The sequence below is a fragment of the Pleurodeles waltl genome, unplaced genomic scaffold (assembly GCF_031143425.1).
Source record: "Pleurodeles waltl isolate 20211129_DDA unplaced genomic scaffold, aPleWal1.hap1.20221129 scaffold_39, whole genome shotgun sequence".
In the NCBI taxonomy this organism is placed as follows: Eukaryota; Metazoa; Chordata; class Amphibia; order Caudata; family Salamandridae; genus Pleurodeles; species Pleurodeles waltl.
This window is the reverse complement of record NW_027150097.1, coordinates 8,938,464-8,947,574: the sequence shown is the minus strand read 5'-3', so window position 1 is coordinate 8,947,574 and position 9,111 is coordinate 8,938,464. Positions and strand designations below refer to the sequence as shown.

The 9,111-nt window shown below is 46.8% G+C and overlaps 1 non-coding gene across 1 annotated transcript; it reads right to left on the bottom strand.

The window, feature by feature from the left end:
- Nucleotides 1–6,602: 6,602 nt before the first annotated feature.
- TRNAL-GAG (transfer RNA leucine (anticodon GAG)) lies at nucleotides 6,603–6,685 on the bottom strand. The gene has a single exon. It is a non-coding gene; the product is annotated as a tRNA-Leu (tRNA).
- Between the last annotated feature and the right edge of the window lie 2,426 nt (nucleotides 6,686–9,111).

Sequence of the window (9,111 nt, the reverse complement as noted above, 5' to 3'; positions counted from 1 at the left end):
CCTCAGAGGATTCAAAGGTCGCTGGTCCCTTGGAAAGCGTCGCTGGAGCAGGGTTCTTTGGAAGGCAGGAGACAGGCCGGTGAGTCTGGGGCCAAGGCAGTTGGTGTCTTCTGGTCTTCCTCTGCAGGGGTTTTCAGCTTTGCAGTCCTTCTTCTTGTAGTTGCAGGAATCTGATTTCTAGGTTCAGGGAAAGCCCTTAAATACTAAATTTAAGGGCGTGTTTAGGTCTGGGGGGTTAGTAGCCAATGGCTACTAGCCCTGAGGGTGGGTACACCCTCTTTGTGCCCCCTCCCAAGGGGAGGGGGTCACATCCCTAATCCTATTGGGGGAATCCTCCATCTGCAAGATGGAGGATTTCTAAAAGTTAGAGTCACTTCAGCTCAGGACACCTTAGGGGCTGTCCTGACTGGCCAGTGACTCCTCCTTGTTGTTTTCTTTGTTTCCTCCGGCTTTGCCGCCAAAAGTGGGGCCGTGGCCGGAGGGGGCGGGCAACTCCACTAGCTGGAGTGTCCTGCTGGGCTGTGACAAAGGGGTGAGCCTTTGAGGCTCACCGCCAGGTGTTACAGCTCCTGCCTGGGGGGGGTGTTAGCATCTCCACCCAGTGCAGGCTTTGTTACTGGCCTCAGAGTGACAAAGGCACTCTCCCCATGGGGCCAGCAACATGTCTCTAGTGTGGCAGGCTGCTGGAAGCCAACACAGATAGTCGGTTAAGTTTCAGGGGGCACCTCTAAGGTGCCCTCTGGGGTGTATTTTACAATAAAATGTACACTGGCATCAGTGTGCATTTATTGTGCTGAGAAGTTTGATACCAGACTTCCCAGTTTGCAGTGTAGCCATTATGGTGCTGTGGAGTTCGTGTAAAACAGACTCCCAGACCATATACTCTTATGGCTACCCTGCATTTACAATGTCTAAGGTTTTGCTTAGACACTGTAGGGGTATAGTGCTCATGCACTGGTACCCTCACCTATGGTATAGTGCACCCTGCCTTAGGGCTGTAAGGCCTGCTAGAGGAGTGTCTTACCTATACTGCATAGGCAGTGAGAGGCTGGCATGGCACCCTGAGGGGAGTGCCATGTCGACTTACTCATTTTGTTCTCACTAGCACACACAAGCTTGTAAGCAGTGTGTCTGTGCTGAGTGAGGGGTCTCCTGGGTGGCATAATACATGCTGCAGCCCTTAGAGACCTTCCCTGGCATCAGGGCCCTTGGTACCAGTTACAAGGGACTTATTTGGATGCCAGGGTGTGCCAATGGTGGAATCAAAAGTACAGGTTAGGGAAAGAACACTGGTGGTGGGGCCTGGTTAGCAGGTCTCACCACACTTTCAATTCAAAACATAGCATCAGCATAGGCAAAAAGTCAGGGGGTAACCATGCCAAGGAGGCATTTCCTTACAACGATGCAACACACCCCTCCCATGCCCTGAATACTGAAGTTAAAAACCAGCTGTGATTGGGACGCAGGGGACCCTGGAGCCACTGAACCTTCTGCAGTATGAACCTGCTGAACTACTGACAGCTGCGCCATTGATATACAGGGTCGAAACCTTTATATCTGCAACTCTATCACGATTTGTTGAAGATGCTGAGATTTCCCGCTTTACCGATTTACTGCGATTTGGCCAACTTCAGGAAATTAGTGCAAGCAACGGACAAAAGATCTTATCGATAATTTACAGAAACTGTTGACATTGTTTTTGATACGGGTGCTTGGGGAAAAAAATATATATATATATCCACCTCGCAAAATACACTTGTCAGAAGTGGGATTTGAACCCACGCCTCCAAGAGAGACTGAAAACTGAAAGCAGCGCCTTAGCCCACTCGGCCATCCTGACACTCTTGACACAACACCGATGGCTCAATTTCCAGCTTATAAACCAAAATGAGTGCCATGTACTGAGTGAATGTTGTTTAATGCCCTCTGTATTTTCAATTCCAGACCTTCCTGCTCAGGGAAACAGTGGGATCTGAAGCTGCTGAAGGAGAGAGGATGGATCATCCTGACAGTGGATCCGGTGGTGACTGCTACTAATTCTCAATCATCTACTACATGGGGTGTGGACATGCAGAATTTTGAGCCAGTGCACATGGCCGGTGGTGACTGCTACTAATTCTCAATCATCTACTACAGGGGGTGTGGACATGCAGAATTTGGAGCCAGTTCAAGATTCAGATCAGGAGGTGCCTGGCTCCATACCAATCAACTCAGTGCCTCTGAGACAAGGACTTGAACGGTACAGTTTGAGTCCTCGACCGCCATGCTCAACGCGGTTGCAAGGATTCGGGGTGGATTGACTGAATGTGGCATTTCTTGTTGTGTACTATTCTTGTATACTGGATTAGTATAGTATGTTTTTTTTGAGCAGCTATGTTTGTTTTGTATTGGTTAAGGAGAAATGTTGTGTTCGTCATGGGCACGCCTATGATGCACACCAAGGGAGGTAGGGAGTGTTAGTCTCCCCCGAGTTTTGGAGTTGGATGGTAGGCGCGGTGACGTGGAACAGGAGAGAATAAAAGGTCAGGGAAGGTGTTCCTCGTGGCCAATGACTCTATATTATTCTTTGTGTATTTATTAAAACTTATCTGCAAAACAGGCACTGTGTGTGCACGATGCAACACACCGCTCCCATGCCCTGAATACTGAAGTTAAAAACCAGCTGTGATTGGGACGCAGGGGACCCTGGAGCCACTGAACCTTCTGCAGTATGAACCTGCTGAACTATTGACAGCTGCGCCATTGATATACAGGGTCGAAACCTTTATCTCTGCAACTCTATCACGATTTGTTGAAGATGCTGAGATTTCCTGCTTTACCGATTTACTGCGATTTGGCCAACTTCAGGAAATTAGTGCAAGCAACGGACAATAGATCTTATCGATAATTTACAGAAACTGTTGACATTGTTTTTGATACGGGTGCTTGGGAAAAAAAATATATATATATCCACCTCGCAAAATACGCTTGTCACAAGTGGGATTTGAACCCACACCTCCAAGAGAGAATGCAACCTGAACGCAGCGCCTTAGCCCACTCGGCCATCCTGACACTCTTGACACCACACTGATGGCTCGATTTCCAGCTAAGAAACCAAAATGAGTGCCATGTACTGAGTGAATGTTGTTTAATGTCCACTGTATTTTCAAATCTAGACCTTCCTGCTCAGGGTAACAATGGGATCTGAAGTTGATGAAGGAGAGAGGATGGATAATCCTGACAGCGGATCCGGTGGTGACTGCTACTAATTCTCAATCATCTACTACATGGGGTGTGGACATGCAGAAGTTTGAGCCAGTGCATATGGCCGGTGGTGACTGCTACTAATTCTCAATCATCTACTACAGGGGGTGTGGACATGCAGAATTTGGAGCTAGTTCAAGATTCAGATCAGGAGGTGCCTGGCTCCATACCAATCAACTCAGTGCCTCTGAGACAAGGACTTGAACGGTACAGTTTGAGTCCTCGACCGCCATGCTCAACGCGGCTGCAAGGATTCGGGGTGGATTGACTGAATGTGGTATTTCTTGTTGTGTACTATTTTGTATACTGGATTAGTATAGTATCTTTTTTTTGAGCAGCTATGTTTGTTTTGTATTGGTTAAGGAGAAATGTTGTGTTCGTCATGGGCACGCCCATGATGCACACCAAGGGAGGTAGAGAGTGTTAGTCTCCCCGAGTTATGGTGTTGGATGGTAGACGCAGTGACGTGGAACCGGAGAGAATAAAAGGTCAGGGAAGGTGTTCCTCGTGGCCAATGACTCTATATTATTCTTTGTGTATTTATTAAAACTTATCTGCAAAACAGGCACTGTGTGTGCACGATGCAACACACCCCTCCCATGCCCTGAATACTGAAGTTAAAAACCAGCTGTGATTGGGACGCAGGGGACCCTGGAGCCACTGAACCTTCTGCAGTATGAACCTGCTGAACTATTGACATCTGCGCCATTGATATACAGGGTCGAAACCTTTATCTCTGCAACTCTATCACGATTTGTTGAAGATGCTGAGATTTCCTGCTTTACCGATTTACTGCGATTTGGCCAACTTCAGGAAATTAGTGCAAGCAACGGACAATAGATCTTATCGATAATTTACAGAAACTGTTGACATTGTTTTTGATACGGGTGCTTGGGAAAAAATATATATATATATCCACCTCGCAAAATACGCTTGTCACAAGTGGGATTTGAACCCACGCCTCCAAGAGAGACTGCAACCTGAACGCAGCGCCTTAGCCCACTCAGCCATCCTGACACTCTTGACACCACACTGATGGCTCGATTTCCAGCTAAGAAACCAAAATGAGTGCCATGTACTGAGTGAATGTTGTTTAATGTCCACTGTATTTTCAAATCTAGACCTTCCTGCTCAGGGTAACAATGGGATCTGAAGCTGATGAAGGAGAGAGGATGGATAATCCTGACAGCGGATCCGGTGGTGACTGCTACTAATTCTCAATCATCTACTACATGGGGTGAGGACATTCAGAAGTTTGAGCCAGTGCATATGGCCGGTGGTGACTGCTACTAATTCTCAATCATCTACTACAGGGGGAGTGGACATGCAGAATTTGGAGCTAGTTCAAGATTCAGATCAGGAGGTGCCTGGGTCCATACCAATCAACTCAGTGCCTCTGAGACAAGGACTTGAACGGTACAGTTTGAGTCCTCGACCGCCATGCTCAACGCGGCTGCAAGGATTCGGGGTGGATTGACTGAATGTGGTATTTCTTGTTGTGTACTATTTTGTATACTGGATTAGTATAGTATCTTTTTTTTGAGCAGCTATGTTTGTTTTGTATTGGTTAAGGAGAAATGTTGTGTTCGTCATGGGCACGCCCATGATGCACACCAAGGGAGGTAGAGAGTGTTAGTCTCCCCCGAGTTATGGTGTTGGATGGTAGGCGCAGTGACGTGGAACCGGAGAGAATAAAAGGTCAGGGAAGGTGTTCCTCGTGGCCATTGACTCTATATTATTCTCTGTGTATTTATTAAAACTTATCTGCGAAACAGGCACCGTGTGTGCACGATGCAACACACCCCTCCCATGCCCTGAATACAGAAGTTAAAAACCAGCTGTCATTGGGACGCAGGGGACCCTGGTGCCACTGAACCTTCTGCACTCTGAACCTGCTGAACTATTGACAGCTGCGCTCTTGATATGTAGGGTCGAAACCTTTATCTCTGCCCCTCTATCACAATTTCTTGAAGATGCTGTGATTTCCCGACTTACCGATTTACTGCGATTTAGCCAACTTCAGGCAATTAGTGCAAGCAATGGACAATAGATCTTATCGATAATTTACAGAAACTGTTGACATTGTTTTTGATACGGGTGCTTGGAAAAAAAAAGTCCAAAAATGTACCCACCTTGCAAAAGAGACTTGTCAGAGGTGGGATTCAAACCCACGCCTCCAAGGCAAACTGCGACCTGAACGCAGCACCTTAGATCACTTGGCCATCCTGACACTTTTCACATCTCGCTCATGGCTCAATTTCCAGATAATAAACCAAAATGAGTGCCATGTACTGAGTGAATGTTGTTTAATGCCCTCTGAATTTTCAATTCCAGACCTTCCTGCTCAGGGAAACAGTGGGATATGAAGCTGCTGAAGGAGAGAGGATGGATCATCCTGACAGTGGATCCGGTGGTGACTGCTACTAATTCTCAATCATCTACTACATGGGGTGTGGACATGCAGAATTTTGAGCCAGTGCACATGGCCGGTGGTGACTGCTACTAATTCTCAATCATCTACTACAGGGGGTGTGGACATGCAGAATTTGGAGCTAGTTCAAGATTCAGATCAGGAGGTGCCTGGCTCCATACCAATCAACTCAGTGCCTCTGAGACAAGGACTTGAACGGTACAGCTTGAGTCCTCGACCGCCATGCTCAACGCGGCTGCAAGGATTCGGGGTGGATTGACTGAATGTGGCATTTCTTGTTGTGTACTATTCTTGTATACTGGATTAGTATAGTATCATTTTTTTTAGCAGCTATGTTTGTTTTGTATTGGTTAAGGAGAAATCTTGTGTTCGTCATGGGCACACCTATGATGCACACCAAGGGAGGTAGGGAGTGCAAGTCTCCCCCGAGTTTTGGAGTTGGATGGTAGGCGCGGTGATGTGGAACCGGAGAGAATAAAAGGTCAGGGAAGGTGTTCCTCGTGGCCAATGACTCTATATTATTCCTTGTGTATTTATTAAAACTTATCTGTGAAACAGGCACCGTGTGTGCACGATGCAACACACCCCTCCCATGCCCTGAATACAGAAGTTAAAAACCAGCTGTGATTGGGACGCAGGGGACCCAGGTGCCACTGAACCTTCTGCACGTTGAACCTGCTGAACTATTGACAGCTGCGCTCTTGATATGTAGGGTCGAAACCTTTATCTCGGCCCCTCTATCACGATTTGTTGAAGATGCTGTGATTTCCCGCTTTACTGATTTACTGCGATTTAGCCAACTTCAGGCAATTAGTGCAAGCAACGGAAAATAGATCTTATCGATAATTTACAGAAACTGTTGACATTGTTTTGATACGGTGCTTGGGAAAAAAAAGTCCAAAAATGTATCCACCTCGCAAAATACACTTGTCAGAAGTGGGATTTGAAACCACGCCTCCAAGGGAGACTGCGACCTCAACGCAGCGCCTTAGACCACTTGGCCATCCTGACACTTGTGACACCACACTGATGGCTCAATTTCCAGCTTATAAACCAAAATGAGTGCCATGTACTGAGTGAATGTTGTTTAATGTCCTCGGTATTTTCAATTCCAGACCTTCCTGCTCAGGGAAACAGTGGGATCTGAAGCTGATGAAGGAGAGAGGATGGATCATCCTGACAGTGGATCCGGTGGTGACTGCTACTAATTCTCAATCATCTACTACATGGGGTGTGGACATGCAGAATTTTGAGCCAGTGCACATGGCCAGTGGTGACTGCTACTAATTCTCAATCATCTACTACAGGGGGTGTGGACATGCAGAATTTGGAGCCAGTTCAAGATTCAGATCAGGAGGTGCCTGGCTCCATACCAATCAACTCAGTGCCTCTGAGACAAGGACTTGAACGGTACAGTTTGAGTCCTCGACCGCCATGCTCAACGCGGCTGCAAGGATTCGGGGTGGATTGACTGAATGTGGCATTTCTTGTTGTGTACTATTCTTGTATACTGGATTAGTATAGTATCTTTTTTTTGAGCAGCCATGTTTGTTTTGTATTGGTTAAGGAGAAATGTTGTGTTCGTCATGGGCACGCCTATGATGCACACCAAGGGAGGTAGGGAGTGTTAGTCTCCCCCGAGTTTTGGAGTTGGATGGCAGGCGCGGTGACGTGGAACCGGAGAGAATAAAAGGTCAGGGAAGGTGTTCCTCGTGGCCAATGACTCTATATTATTCTCTGTGTATTTATTAAAACTTATCTGCGAAACAGGCACTGTGTGTGCACGATGCAACACACCCCTCCCATGCCCTGAATACTGAAGTTAAAAACCAGCTGTGATTGGGACGCAGGGGACCCTGGAGCCACTGAACCTTCTGCAGTATGAACCTGCTGAACTATTGACAGCTGCGCCATTGATATACAGGGTCGAAACCTTTATCTCTGCAACTCTATCACGATTTGTTGAAGATGCTGAGATTTCCCGCTTTACCGATTTACTGCGATTTGGCCAACTTCAGGAAATTAGTGCAAGCAACGGACAATAGATCTTATCGATAATTTACAGAAACTGTTGACATTCATTTTGATACGGGTGCTTGGGGAAAAAAATATATATATATCCACCTCGCAAAATACACTTGTCACAAGTGGGATTTGAACCCACGCCTCCAAGAGAGACTGCAACCTGAACGCAGCGCCTTAGCCCACTCGGCCATCCTGACACTCTTGACACCACACTGATGGCTCAATTTCCAGCTAAGAAACCAAAATGAGTGCCATGTACAGAGTGAATGTTGTTTAATGTCCTCTGTATTTTCAATTCTAGACCTTCCTGCTCAGGGTAACACTGGGATCTGAAGCTGATGAAGGAGAGAGGATGGATAATCCTGACAGCGGATCCGGTGGTGACTGCTACTAATTCTCAATCATCTACTACATGGGGTGTGGACATGCAGAATTTTGAGCCAGTGCATATGGCCGGTGGTGACTGCTACTAATTCTCAATCATCTACTGCAGGGGGTGTGGACATGCAGAATTTGGAGCCAGTTCAAGATTCAGATCAGGAGGTGCCTGGCTCCATACCAATCAACTCAGTGCCTCTGAGACAAGGACTTGAATGGTACAGTTTGAGTCCTCGACCGCCATGCTCAACGCGGCTGCAAGGATTCGGGGTGGATTGACTGAATGTGGTATTTCTTGTTGTGTACTATTTTGTATACTGGATTAGTATAGTATCTTTTTTTTGAGCAGCTATGTTTGTTTTGTATTGGTTAAGGAGAAATGTTGTGTTCGTCATGGGCACGCCCATGATGCACACCAAGGGAGGTAGAGAGTGTTAGTCTCCCCCGAGGTATGGAGTTGGATGGTAGGCGCGGTGACGTGGAACCGGAGAGAATAAAAGGTCAGGAAAGGTGTTCCTCGTGGCCATTGACTCTATATTATTCTCTGTGTATTTATTAAAACTTATCTGCGAAACAGGCACTGTGTGTGCACGATGCAACACACCCCTCCCATGCCCTGAATACAGAAGTTAAAAACCAGCTGTCATTGGGACGCAAGGGACCCTGGTGCCACTGAGCCTTCTGCACTGTGAACCTGCTGAACTATTGACAGCTGCGCTCTTGATATGTAGGGTCGAAACCTTTATCTCTGCCCCTCTATCACAATTTCTTGAAGATGCTGTGATTTCCTGCCTTACCGATTTACTGCGATTTAGCCAACTTCAGGCAATTAGTGCAAGCAATGGACAATAGATCTTATCGATAATTTACAGAAACTGTTGACATTGTTTTTGATACGGGTGCTTGGAAAAAAAAAGTCCAAAAATGTACCCACCTTGCAAAAGACACTCGTCAGAGGTGGGATTCAAACCCACACCTCCAAGGGAAACTGTGACCTGAACGCAGGACCTTAGACCACTTGGCCATCCTGACAC